General features: G+C 33.4%; 1 long non-coding RNA gene and 1 pseudogene across 3 annotated transcripts in view; one reads left to right on the top strand and one right to left on the bottom strand.

Moving 5' to 3' along the window:
- The window catches only part of LOC308632616, a 65,341-nt gene extending 53,756 nt beyond the window's left edge, over nucleotides 1–11,585 (top strand). For both annotated transcript variants that reach the window (XR_014018612.1, XR_014018613.1), the window contains exons 3-5: nucleotides 1,924–1,992; nucleotides 2,820–2,852; nucleotides 8,080–11,585. This is a non-coding gene — a long non-coding RNA (uncharacterized lncRNA). The remainder of the gene's footprint in view (nucleotides 1–1,923; nucleotides 1,993–2,819; nucleotides 2,853–8,079) is intronic.
- Nucleotides 11,586–12,551: 966 nt separating this feature from the next.
- LOC308632759 (dnaJ homolog subfamily A member 1-like) lies at nucleotides 12,552–14,811 on the bottom strand (annotated as a pseudogene). Its single transcript has 2 exons — nucleotides 14,800–14,811; nucleotides 12,552–13,691 (listed from the first exon to the last, which is right to left on the bottom strand). The product of its transcript is annotated as a dnaJ homolog subfamily A member 1-like (transcript).
- Nucleotides 14,812–15,068: the final 257 nt, after the last annotated feature.

Raw genomic sequence — 15,068 nt, 5'->3', positions numbered from 1 at the left:
CCAACATTGACTCTGAGGGTCAAAATTGTGAGTTATTTCTTCAAATTGCACATGGCTTTTCTATATCTTTGTGTTCTACATTATACTTGCTCTACTTTATTTATTTTCACTCTTGGCATTATTTCTTCCCTAGACATTCATTATGTCACTAAGATAAATGAATACAATTGACACATGAAGTTAGGGCTTGCAGCTGCCTCCTTCCCATTTATCAACTGTATTTTCTGCTTGTGTACATGGTTAAAGAACTAAATTTGCCATGATTCCCAAGATCTCTAGCAACCATATGATACTCACAGTATGTACTTCCCAGAAAATATATTAATTACATCTTTATATATTAAGTAACATGTAGAATTATCAAGTTATAAGGAAACGTATACTCATGACAACAGGGGAAATAGGAAAAATATACCTGAAAAAAAGCACTCTGCAACTTACCCCTTCAAATCAGTTTTTGAGATTTCTTTGCAGCTCTTTATCTCCCAATATCTGTTTTTTGAATTAGTCAAGTGCCAAGTTGCTGAGTGACCATCAGAATCATAAACAAGTTAGTTGTGTAATTTTTTTAAATGGAATTCATCACATTTGATGTATATAGTGTTGCCATATAAAATACAGAGTGCCCCCAAATTTTTGAATTTTAGATAATATAATATCTAAATATAATATCTAGAATAATAGAGTAAGACACTCTCAAATATCGTATGGGGCATTAAAATGAAAATATTAGCTATTTATCTAAATCTGGATTTAATTGAATGTTCAGTATTTTTATTTTGAAAATCTTTACTACAGGTTAGCTTAAATTAGTGTATTTCCTGTTTGCAAAAAATGAAATTACTGCTCTCTCGCTTTGCAGCTTTGCTTCTGCACCATTTCCCCTTTCTCTAAAACCAAATAAATGAACGAGAGAGAGAAAAAGGGGAGATGAATGGAGTAGGGAAGGGAGGGAAAGACAGAGGTAAAGGTAGAGGTATCAAGATATCAAGAACATGGGAAATATTCCCTTTAAGCACTACTATTTTTCTTCCCTTCTGGTGACATGTAATCTTCTGACCTCTGCCAGTTCATAATAATTTCTTAAATTTCAAAGTCTCACTCATTTACTACATTGTATTCTTTGATTTGGTTGCTCACCTGCAACCTTAGTTCTCTGATGACTTCAAGAAAATTCATTATTTTTTTCTCAGGGTGGTTTAGAGTTAATATCATTGTAACCCTCCTCATATTCTTGCTCCAAATTGGGGGGTGAGTTATTTTTAACTTATACAGGGAATTATGCAAGTGCAAATATTCCCAAGGGATCCTTGAGAGAATATGACATCAAACTTTTGGATATTGCCCATCTGATAGGCAACATACACCTAACAGTATTTTTTAAAATCATATTTACATTAAATGTATAAATGAATAGAGAGATAAATTATATATTTTGATTTTTAATCTTCTATTCTGACATTAAGCTTTCTTACTTTTGGAAAAATATGCTCCCTTTTATATTCATGATACATACACATGATGACTTTTTTCTATGAAGATTTAAATTATTTTTTTTCTATTGCTACCTTTGTACTGTTACATCAAAAGTAATACTCTTTGTTTTTTGATGATAGGTATACCCTCATTTTTTTCTCAACAGGCATATCACTAGAATTAACTAGCAACCTCTTATTCCTTTCTCTATCCTCATGCCTTGCAAGTCATTTAAATCAATATATTTTTAAATATTTATTCTTTAGGTGTAGTTGGACACAATAAATTTATTTTATTTATTTATATGTGGAGCTGAATATTGAACCCAGGGCTTCACACGTACCAGGCCTGTGCTCCACCACTGAGCCACAACCCCAGCCTTAAATTAATCTTTTTAAAATTAATACTTTTTTAAGGTTCTTACAGTACTTTTCCCACTATTCACAGGAAATTCTGACACTCCATTGCACCCTTAATTCTACATTAAAAGACAATGTATACATTATAAACTGAACAGTAAGTAATCTTTGTCTTGGTTCTATTGAAAAAATATATTAATATTTACCACATTTATTTTACTCTTTCCATTTAGTTTGAAACTTTTCATCTAGAAAGTTTTGCTTTTATGTTATCTGAGTTATTTTATGTTAGTAACACCATTTCCCAACCTTTGTGTTTAGAATCAAGTTTTGCTAAAGAAAAATTTTTGAATCAAATTATAGTCCCTTGAATTTATATGTATGAATTTATGTATTCCTGTTGCTAACTTGAATTATATTTTTTCCAAAATATCCAATAAACCTTTCAATTTATTTTTTCTTATGAATAATACTTTATTTCTTTGAATGTTCAAAATATATTTCTCTTTCTTTTCAATGATGAGTGTAATTAACAAAATGTATCTCAATACTGGTAATTTTGTGTTCATTCTCTAAGTATGCAGTAAACCCTCTCAAATCATTAAAACTATTTGGAAAATATTAAGAGAACAATAATAAATGCATTGAAGGTCACATTTCACTTAAATTTAATTTTTCAATATTAATATTTACAGTTTTATTGTTTATTTTAAAAATTTGTTGAATCAGAGTATATGTTTTAGATTTTCTTCTGTTCTTTTGGCTCATTTTTAATTAAATACACTTTTTATAAATACAAATCTGTGCTATATAAATAGTGTTGCTAGTATTTCTACCATTGATAATATGTCCATATTGTCTTGATTTTATCTATAATAATATGTATTAAATTTGCCTGAGATTTTACTTCGCTTCTTTTTAGTTGCATACCCTCCTACCCTCTGGTGTGAATTCAAAAATTCATGATTTTACTCTTCTTCCCAGACAGGCACCCCATGCCTTCTAAGCATGCTTTTGGTAAGTATCTATTAAAGGTTTGTGGTATTATGATTCTCATAGTTTTCATAAGGCTGTTTTTTTTTTCTTTCCCCATCTTATATATTGTTTGCTTATAACAAGCAGGATGAGCAATTCTTTGTATCAATTCCACATTTGTGTTTTATGTTTAGTAGAAATACCTTTATTTATATTCTGAAATGAATGCCAATCAAGCTAACAAATCCAACACCTCACATCGGTTATTTCCTTCATTTATTTGTTCATTGATTTATTTATTGTGGTGAAGACAGTCAAGTTATGAACTAGTAGTAAATTTCAAGTATATAATATATATTTTTAACCAAAGTCAACATGCTGTAAGTAGGTCTCCAGAACTTACTCTTCTCATCTCATTGGAACCTTGTGCCCTTTGACAACATCTTCCTATGGCACTTCTTGCCTCCAGGATGCAGGGATTTCCAGTGTATTCTCTGCTTCAATACATGCTACTATTTTATATATCACATATAAGTGAGATCATGCAATGTTTTTCTTTCATTTTCTGGCTTGTTTATCTTAGAATAAAGTCCTCTAGGTTTGTCTGTATTGTTACAAATAACAGGAGTTCTTTCTTTATTAAAGGCAGAATAATAATACATGTGTTTTATCTTTTATACTAGAATTAAAGCAATTTATCTATCACCATTACAGTATTAGAGTACTTTGAAATTGAAAATATTCTCCCTCTACAATGAGTTTCACACTTTCATATTCATATTGTTAGTGTCCTTTCACTTAAAATTCTACTTTCTTTTTTTGTGGTGAAACTCTTTTCAAATGCTTGGAGGCACACTTCCACAGATTTTGTTTGTCTTGGAATAATTTTATCTCCCCTTTATTTTTGAAAGACAATTTGATGGATATTGCTTTCTTATTTGAGAGTTTATTGTTTTTATTCCAACATTTTGATTTCCTCCTCTCTTCTGGACTGCATTTCTGGTAAGAAATTTGGTTATAGCCTTTTCAGGGTTCCAAACTAAGTAATTGTTTTTCTCTTGCATTTATACAAATTTTCTCTTAGACATTTGGAAATTGCTTGTAATATGCCTTGGTGATGATCTTTTTATATTTTAACTATCTTGAGTTCTTTGAGCTTTTCTTTTTAAATTTATGACTTTTTCTGCTATTATTTCTTAAATAAGCTCTTTTCATTTCTCTTTTTCTAGTCTTTCTGGGGCTGTCATAATGTGTAATTTGGTATACATCTTAGTGTCTCATAATTGTTATAAACTTCACTTTCTTTTGAGTTTTTTAAATTCTTTTTTTCTTTTGTTTGTTTGACTCGGAAGAAAGAAGCATGAGGATCTCTAAGCTCACACTGATAATTTCTGCCTGTTTAAGTATGCTTTTTAAGTTTCATATGGAGAATTTGTTTTGTCACAGTGTTCTTTAGCTCCAAAACTTATTTTTGTTCTATTTGTTTCTTTAATGATTTCTATCACTTTATTGTAATTCTCCTTTTGTTTGTGTATTGTTTTTCTGATGCCACTTGTCTCTTTTCTCTTGTAGCTCACTGAAGTACTGCATGGTGATTATTTTGCAGGTTTTAGGTAGTTTGCCTGTCACCATTTTTTAGGGTCTGTTTCTTGTGCTTTCGTTTGATTCTTCACTAGCATCATATTTGCTTGATTATTTATGATCTTTGTGATGTTACAGTAATGTATACACATTTGAACAAATAGATGCATGCCGCAGTCTGGCTGGGCACAAATCACCACCCACTGAAGCAGGAACAAACTTTATTTTTGAACTGCAAGAAAACACTTCACACATGCTCCCGGGGAATTCTCCTGAATGCCATGCGGCTTGTCCAGAAACCTGCTGCCGGAAATCTCTCTCCCGGAAATCCCTCCTCCTGCACTTCCCCAACCAATGGGAACTCTCGGGGAATCCCCGGGAATCCCCATGAGAACTCCAAAGTAGCCCAAGAACTCAAAAGTAGCAGCGGAGGCGGATAGTAGTGCCTCCCCTGTCAACCAATATTGTTGGCAAAATGCCAGGGGCCATACAGACTCAGCCGTGGCTCTCAGCAGATACATTATCTAGTTTTTATACAAAGACTTTGGGAGAAAAAAGCCATTAGGTAGTCATTCTCTACAGAGATTCTGGGTAAATCAGCTGGTGGGGAGTGTAGGCCAGCTTGCTCCTCGTCTTTGGGCTGGCTGGCCTGGTGTGTAGAGCTACAATGGGCAGCCTATCATCAGGGTCCACTGGAATATAAGTGTGACTGAGTCTTCAAGTGTGATGCATATGGCCTGTATCTATGGGTGTCATTCAGAAGCATGGATCCAGAGGGACTCATTTGGTGCTTGCATGGGGCTAGTGCCTAGTGATTTAGGGGCAGACATGGAACCTGCAGTTGTGAAGCTAGCCTGACACCTATATGTGTAAGGTTGGGCCTGATACTGGGTCAATGTTGAAGTTAGGTTCACTTCACTCTCCTTCCCACCATGTGAAGGGTATCTCTCTCCATGCCATGCTGCTTTGACTTGGGGGAGAGGTGATGTAGATAATGTGAGACTGTCTTTCCTACCCTCCAACTCTTCTGATTTCGTGGTTTTACATCTAATCCTCATTCCCTAGATCTTGTCACTTTCTTGAATGGAGAGTTATTCAAATTGTTTCTATGAGAAAATGATCACTAGAATGTCCTGCTTTACCTTCTTGCTGATGCTAATTTTGTTGTATATATTTCCAGGAGCAGTGACTGAACTGTCCTGTGACAGAGGCAGTGCCTTTCTTGGGAACTCTCTGTGTGAAGGTGTCAATTTAAGATTGCCCAGTTGCTAAACCTAGGGCTTTGCTAAATTGTTGAGGCTGGCTTTGAATTCATGATACTCCTACCTCAGCTTCTCAAGCCACTGGGATTATAGGTGTGTACCACCACACCTGGTTTATCAGTTTTTTTTTTTTCTATTCTGATAGAATTTTTCTGGGTCTGTGTGTCTCCTTCTATTGATTATTATATCTCTTCAACAATACACTATTTTTCTTCCTTTTTGTGAATCTCCTTATTTGCTATTTAATTCTAGAAATTGCATAAAAGAATGGCAGAGTCTAGTAAATAATAATTATGTTCATTTGGTTAGGCGAGTTTTTCTTCTGCAGAAATATAAATTTTGGTCTTGAATCTTGTTAATCTTTAGTTGATCTATATTTTGATTGTGCTACACAAAAATTCTCATTATTTGTGGTATTTTATGTTAAAGTTTTCAGAAATATTGAATTCATGAATACTAAACCACAGCTTCTAGGGAAAATAAAAGATTCATGTTCCGAGAGCTGTGGGTCACAGAATTACATAACCAATCAATACTTAAACTTGTTTTATGTATTTTCTTTTTGAAATAAAACTTATTTCATATATATTACTGTTTCATTAACATTGAACTCATGGAAAATAGCTCTATTACTCATACCTTAACAAAGCTAATCTAACAGTCATTTTCTGCAGAAGGCACATAAAAGCCTTGTTCTACTTTAGAAAAATAAACAATGCATCAGCACTACACTTGGAAGATATTTTAAACAGAAAAAAAATCATAAAAAGATTAAATTTTTTTAAAAATGGTAGCATTAAATATTCCTTGTAGAGAACACTTGTTACAGTATGAGATCTAAAACAAGAAAGTAGAATGCTGCCCTGTTCGACCTCATTGTGGAATGTGTTTATCAAGACACCTCAAATTTTTTGCAGTTCTGTTTATTATCCATAAATGGCTGTGTAAATGCTGCAACTATTGATTTTTGGACTCATAAATACATTTTAGGAAGTAACTGGATTAGCTAATGAATAATCCACAAATATTGTGGATTAACTCTCTAAACATATTTGTGTGGGAACCTTCAATATAACATTGTGACCAACTGCAAAGAGTTGGAATCTCAAATACCTGTGACTTTATTGCTTCCTTGTACTTAGTATAAGGCCTGGAAGGCTCCATAGTCTTTCCTAGTATTCCTGTTTCATTATCAGAGTCAGCAGACCATGAATACTTATTACCAAACAAGAAATCTCTCTTCCCAATAATAGACAGTAAGTGCAGAGGTGTATATTGATTCACTCTCTCTCTGTTTCTTTTTTTTTTTTTTTTTGTTTTGTTTTTTGAGTCTAATAATAGATGTGCACCTTGTATCTTTGGTTCAGGGATAACAGTTGCTCTACCCTCTTCTTTCCCAATGGCAGGCATGTGATTAGTATGAGGGTGAGCAAAAGAATGCTGAAAACCCATGGAAATTTCTTGCAGGTGGATGTTTTTGGAATCCCTAGAAACTCTAAATGCCCATTCTAGACTTTTCTCAGACTTTGAAAAGAATTTGAAAACTTCTGTAATTTTCTTAATACTCACTTTCATGGCTTCAACTTTTTTTTTTTTCTCCCATGGTCTACCAAAGCTGAAAGAAATAATGAAACCTACCTCTCCTTGTAGTTACTTATTATCTCTTATTTACAAGCTTGCATTAATAACTCAGCTTTCTGGTAGATGTAATCTGTTATACCTTTTAAAATTATTCACATTTTTCCTAATTGTTAAAGTTACTTTAACAATTCTTTTTTTTTAACCTTATATCTGAAGTCTAAGAACTTTTAAATACATGCATACATAATTTAATATCCTATATTAAAATAATGTGGGTACTATTATTATTCTATGTTTTCAAGAACTTTTACAATCAGCCCTATTTTATAACTATATTGCATATGCCAATTGATTATATCCAAGAACCCTCACCATGACATTATTTTTTAAAAATAAATTTGCCATTTTATTGATTTTTCAAATAACTTTTATGTAGTTTTATTATTTTTATTTTTTCTTTATTTCAGAGATTAAATTGTGCTTTCTTTTTACACATTTTTTTCATTTTAATTTTGTCATAATTTTTAAAGTATTATTGTCTTAACTCTTATTTTTACTCCCCAAGTTTCCTTCTGTACCAAATTTCATTATTTGCCTTATTGACCCAACCTAGATTAAAAGTAGTTCATTGGATAGATCTATGTGAACAAGTTGGCATGTATGAGCCAATGTTGCAGTTATAAGTTTACTGAAATTCATTATGGAGTAAGTCTTTAGTTTCCGATGATGTAAGAAACACATAAGTTAGACTAAAAAAGGGGAGTAACATGACCAAGGAAATTTTACAGCTAAGTTTATTCATCATTTGTTACTTCTCAAACTGTCTGATTTATGTTTTCTTTCAGTTTCTCAGAATTCAACTAGGGAGAAAAGAATGTTCTTTGGCAAAAAGAATATGGAGGAAGTGGGAGTTTACCCATGCCAAGGCTAGGACATGGGAGGCTTGCATTTTGCTAAATAATCATTCTCTTCACAGCTGCTGATCTTTCAGCTTGAGCCCAATCATGAATACATGTGGAGAATGGATTTCCTAGCCAGGAAAACCCAAGCACAAAATGGAACTTCTCAGCTAGACTCATCTTAGACCAACTTATCTATTAAGCCACGAGAATAAATTGTTTTCAGCCATGCTGTAGAATAAACAAATTGTGGCAGTATTTAATTGATATAAGAAATATGATTTAATAGCCCCCTTAAACTCTGATACTCAAAGCATGAGCCAGGAATCATGGTATAAAAACAAAGGGTGTTAATAGGCTTTAAATGCTGAAATTAAGTGTTATTGGCTTTAGCAGAACATTTAAAAATTTTCTTATTATTTTTTTTCATATGTAGAAAATGCACAAAGCACAAGTATATAGTTTAGAGAATTATCCTCATATAAACAATTCCTCCATCATGAAGTTCAAAATCACTAGCCTTTTACAACTTGACTCCTTCCCAGAAACTGCATGAAGGGAAGACATGGAAATATCTTAGCTTTGGATTCAAATGCCTATAAGACACACTAAAAGGTGAAGAAGTCTCTATGAATCACATTTTAAAAAATGCATCCATCTCAATATTTTTAATTCCTTGATGTAAAATAGGAAAAGAGAATACCAATTAAAGATTATTTGCTAGGTTAACTGTTATGTTCCAAAAGGCTCCAGATATTTTTTCTATATATAAAAAGCAAAGTTTATGATAATTCATATATTTTAATAGTATTCATGCAAATCAAGTACAGAATCCATTTAGATTAACAGCATGCAATGGGTAAAACACAACTTCAAATTTTGTTTCAAAGAGAATCAAGCTGCATACGCTGATAATTAAATTTCAAATTATGTGACTTTTTTTCAAAATCAGGAAAAAATTAATCATATGAATGTCAGCACAGTTCTTGTTTTCAGTTAAATATTTATTCAAATTAAATCATGTTTCTTTATTTCTTTATAAATAGTAGTTAATTAATGTGTTCTTACTGGAATTCAGAGTAAAATAAATTTGGGAAATGACAATAAATGTGTAGATAAGAATCTTGAAAAAAAATCGATAAAATTCTTTGTGACAATAATGTTACCACATTAAATATATAGCATCTGGTTAAACAATACACATCCTCCTCCATACTTCTAAGTTTTGCTCTAGGATCTTTTTTATAGACTATATTATTTCATGGTAAAATTGTAAATAAGCATTTAAAACGAATTTTCTGCATATTCAATGTACCTTCAAGAAGGATTCTATTTTGAAGATTTCTCCAAATAATAGCTTACTTAAATATCTCAGAAACAGTTGATCCCCTACCCACCAGGGCACATGCAAGTTTTCACCATGGGTAATTCTAAAATAGAATCTTTTTCCCCCAAAGGGAGACTCCCACAGGGAATGTTAACCTTTTAAAGATGTAATCAAGATAAAAGTTTTATGTAAGAGATTCACTAAGCTTTGACATCTATTTTAAATCATTCCTTTTCTTCATCCTACTTTCTCAATGTTTTTTTTTTTTTCTCTTGGAGCTAGTTTATCTTATTGGTCATTGGATTTTTTTCACATTTCAAAATATTAAATTTTATACTCTTAATTCAACAGTCAAGCAACATTCTAGCTGACAGCCTAATAAAGCCTGTCACTGTGCATAAGATAGCAATACTGTCAAGGCATCACTCATTACAATCTCCATGTCCTAAGAGGAAAAAAGAGAAAAATAGTCTGAATTTTCACCTTATGAGACCTGTGCTTTCTCTTTCCTGCTGGTTTTGTAATCCTGTTATTGACTATTAGTACTTTGATGTGTAAAGAAGGATCAAAGTCATGTTCATCTCCAGCAAACGTCTAGCAGGATTAAGTATTTGTTATCTAGGATCACAATTTATAATTACTTGCATTAATGTTTTATTTTTACATTTATCTCTACTTAAGCTAATTTTTATGCATTTCTTTCATATGTATTAAAGTACCATATAACTGTTTTCTAATGTAACCATTGCCTGGATGTCACTTAAAGAACAACCACAATAAAATAATTTATAACTCTATCATTATAACAAGATTATATTAAGTACCTTAGTTAAATTGTATGTGTATGTAAATCTAGTTTGATATATGTATAATTGTATATTACACATGTTGCATACATATATGTATTCTATGAATTCACTTTAAATATCTATATAAGTCTGTGTATTGCATATATTCAACACATATTTGTGCAGAAAACATGGTTTTGTAAATAACGAAATATTCCATTAAGTAAAAAAATTATCTACTTTGTATCTTAAAATCAATATTTAAAATAATAAATTTTTCATAGCAATATTATCTATTACTTAATTTTATGGAAAGGAATTTAAAGAATCCAGAACATGATGGGAGTGAAGGAACCAACATTGAATTCTGCTACATCTGAGGCCAGCAGATTTAGATTAAAATTTTACGAGTAAAAAAAAGAAATCTTTCATTTGTTTCTACCTATCAAATAAAATATTTGTAATCATTTATTTTATTCCTTTACTTAATACTCCAAACTTGGAAGAGCCTCAAACTGCAGTTTTTGAATGGAAAGGTAAGAGAAAGACAAGCCTTTCTTGCTATCCACTCTACTGTAATTTTCATGGCTGAGGCAGGCCCAAGCTGCGGAGAATAGCAAATGAAAATTCATTACTTGCACATGACATTTATTAGGATGCCTTACTATAAATGATCAAAGCACTTTTTTATTACCTGAGCCTGACCGAGAAACTGCAGGACCTGCTCAAGTGTTTACGTAGCATGGAGAAGATATGAACTCACAGAGAAAACCTGAAGGGACAGTCATTAAAAAGAATGAAGGTAACTTTATCTAGTCAGTTGCATCCAGGCTTTCCAAAGATTTTCCAAGAAATGTTGTTAACAATAGTGAAAGTTATCTAAATATCTTGATTTTTCTCAAATAGAAAACTGGTTAAAGTACTGAACATTTCAAAAATGGAACATTACAAATATATCAGAAACAATGGTACATTTTACTTGGGATGATATATATGACTGAAAAGACAAGTTAAATACAGTATCTGCAGACATAACTTAAGAGCATAATTATATGTTCCTCATTCCTTGAATTGTTTTATTTTCCAAAATAGGTATTTCTGAATCTGCCCATACAGATGACTTTCTTTATGTATTTCTTTATGTTTGGCATATCTGGCTGGTGTGCCAAAACAATTCATATGGCCAATCTTGATCCTCCCTCCCTATAAAGAAATGCTATATTCTTACTAAAAAGAGAGAAATGGATGGCATTGAAGAATATAAGGCTATGTGAAGTTACCCAATCCCCCAAAACGAAATGCCAAATGTTTTCTTCCATATAAGGAGGCTGATTCATAGCAGGATTGGGAGGGGGAGCATGGGAGGATTAGATGAACTCTAGATAGGGCAAAGGGGAGGGAGGGGTAGGAAACAGGCATGAGGGTAGAAAAGATGGTGGAATGAGATGGACATTGTTAACCCAAGTACTTGTATGAAGACACGAATGGTGTGAATATACTTTGTATACAACCAGAGATATGAAAAAAAAATGTGCTCTATATGTGTAATATGAATTGTAATGAATTCTGATGTCATATATAACAAATTAGAATAAAGATAAAAGATAAGCTAATAATTGGGTAAATTGGTCATGATTTTGCCATTTCAAAGGACTAAGAATATTTTTTTTATTTTATTGAACGCCATTAAATGATGTCTAACATTTTGGAAATTTATTTTTTTAAATACAAAAGACATGGTTTTTAAGTTGAAATTTTTTTCTAGCATTATAGAATTGAAGGAACTTTTTGCCAGTTAAATACAGTTTTAATTTTATAGCTTAATCATGAGGAGTCATACACTAAAATCAACATGTAAGAATATAGTAAGAATATAGCATTTAGTAAGAATATAGCATTTCTTTATGGTGGGGAGGGGCATCAAGATTGGCCATATGAATTGTTTTGGCACACCAGCCAGACGTGCCAAACACATACCTAGTGTTTCAGTCCAAGTTTTTTTCACATACACAGCTGAAATCAATTACAAGGTATGGCCTAACAGATGCCAGGGGAACTTTTTTAAAAGTAGTTTTTACAGTTATTAAACAACTTTTTACACACCAAAGTCACCATACACACAGGGCAAAGTCAGAACTTTTATATTTGTGTTTATTCTACATTCAATTTTTTAAATCACTACTATAATTGAATATTAAAACAAAACGCACAATAGCAAGTAGTGAACATATTATGATTATAGTCCTTCACTCATTCACTACTGCATATAAAATGCCTGCAGTGACTGTTATTTACTGGACCCACTAAGGGGTTTGACACTGAACACCATCTTTGGGATGATATTCATCATCCTCATATGTTTCTCCATTATAATGGCACCATCTTTTCTGGATCAAAGTCCACCAGTTTTACCCATTTCATCAGTCTCTTCTATTTCCCTCCTCTCAGGTAGGAGTCTTTCCAGTGAAGAGAATTTGTCAGGAAAAAGAAAGCCATTTTCAGGAAAGTTTATCTTAAACTCAACGATTAGGTGACCCTTTTTATATGATCTATGATAAATTGGCTTAACTTCATTTAGCACACACTGTATATCTCATGCTTGACAATCCAAACTGCATGAGAGGTGATGAGTATGGTTTGAATATCGAGAGTGGATATTGGCTTCTGGAAACAACATAATGCTTCCACCAGCTGTATGTTCATATACATGAAAAGGTCTTTTCTTTGTTGAGTAAAAACAGCATGGTCCTTCTAATCTAACACAATGAAAATATCTCCTGGTTCCAGTTCTGGCTCTAGGTCTCCTTTACCATGTCTATATTTCATGCCTTTGTCAATATGAACTTCTAGAATCTTTTTCTCTTGAACTCTCTTCCTGATTGCAGCTTCTACATCTATCTGTAGGACTGATCTGTCCCTCACGGCCTTGGCAATCCATGTACAGACAGTGAATTTGCTGAACCATTCCAGGTCCAATCTGATGAATTCTTATTTGCATTCCAGTACCTCAGCAGTTGGGATACCCCTCTACTGTTCCATTGGTACCACCTCGGCCTTCACATTTGTCACAAATCGCATTTTTTTCCAGAGCCAGTTTTCTTGTTGCACCATTATATAAATCTAACACCACTGAGCTCATGAACAATGTTTTTATTTCTCCTTTCTCTCTGCATCCTTCCTTCTCCTCCAAAAAACATAGCAAAGATGGCCATGGGGGAGCCAAAACCACCACCTGCCCCTCCATCCTTAATTGCCTGTTCCCCTCCTTTGTCATATAATTCCCTTTTCTCGGCATCAGAGAGAACTTCATAATCTTGAGAAATCTGTTTGGACTTTTCTCCTTCACTTGGATTCTTAGCAGGGTGGTACTTCAAGTCCAGTTTCCTGTAAGCCTTTTTCAATTCTTCCTGAGTGGCATTGGTTTTGACCCCCAAAACATTAGACTAAGTCATTTCTTTCATCATTTTCTACAACTGGTGAGCAGGCTGGGGCAGATGTGGGGGAGTAGAAAGGGGCACATTACTGAGTGCAGCTTAGGCAACCACCTCTCCTCCCTAGAATTGGAAGACTTTAACAGTGAAAATTTATAAAGTCAACATCGAGATTTTATTACCAAAAATTAACTTTAAAACCTATCTATGGTTTGCAAGTATTTATATGTGCATCAACCACTCTGTTGTGTTCATCCTGAGGGAGGAGCCCCAGAACGGGCAGTTTCTTCCTGATTTCATGTGCCAGGCCACTTGGATGGATGGTAATGTACAGATTGACAAAACAGTGAATTTTCCTACCCCATTTGCTGGAATCTCCTTGGTTTTACATTGGCCGGCCTGGTGTTATAGCTTTCAGTTCATTGCTAGGGTTCTCACAAAGGCATTCCCATGTGTATATTGTCAACTTGATATCTTTTTGGAAAAATAAGGTTCTGGAGCTTCCCAGCCCTCCATCTTGTTGGAATTCTCCTTAGTAACTTTAATATATATATATATTACAACCTTATAACTGAGTATATTGGTATTAATGCTCTTATGTGCTACCTGGGTCCTCTTTTCAGGACATAAGGCACTCATTCCTCCATTTGCTGGCAGTAGTGGTTACTGATACCTCAGGGTAAAATCTCTTTTTGAGAATCTTCTCTGTCTTAGGACACTGCCTTGCACAGTTGCACACTTTTACTAATGGAACCCCTACCTCCAGTGACAATTCCAGACAGCAGTTTTAAGATGGACCTGATGCCTCCATCGGAAAGAATTCTGAAGGGTTATCCCTGTTTCACAGATCCCCATGGAATCAGATGAAGGGAATCAGCTCTTCATTTTCTCAGTCCTGAGTCCCTTGCTCTCTCACAGATTTGTTTCCAATAACACTCCTCAGTAAACTTCGCACATGCATATCTCTTTCTCAGTCTTTCCCAGGTAATATACTAAAATATCTACACCGGGCTACTTATGAACTTGAAAACTCCTTGAATGCTTATTTTCTGTAGGGGTGTGTGTGTACATGTGTGTGCATATGTAAATATTTAGATAATGGTTATGCAAGTACACGTACTTGTGTATTCATGGTTGGTATTGACCTTCCTGTGTCACATAGGAATATCTTTGATCTCTGATCACTCTAAGGACATTGTTGCAAAGGATGCCGCCCCATTATTTATTTCTTTACTCTTAATGTTTTGACACTCATTAAGTTGTGTGAGACAATTTTTTAAAACACCCTAAATTCCATTATCTTTTTATTTCTCCCTTGATAATTTCTAGTTGCTCAAATGGGATTATTTTTCCCACAAATAAAATCTGTAATGCTTTAATGATGCAAAT

This window comes from Spermophilus citellus (genome assembly GCF_964194105.1).
Source record: "Spermophilus citellus genome assembly, chromosome: 13".
Classification (NCBI taxonomy): Eukaryota; Metazoa; Chordata; class Mammalia; order Rodentia; family Sciuridae; genus Spermophilus; species Spermophilus citellus.
This window is presented reverse-complemented; position numbering and strand designations above follow the sequence as displayed.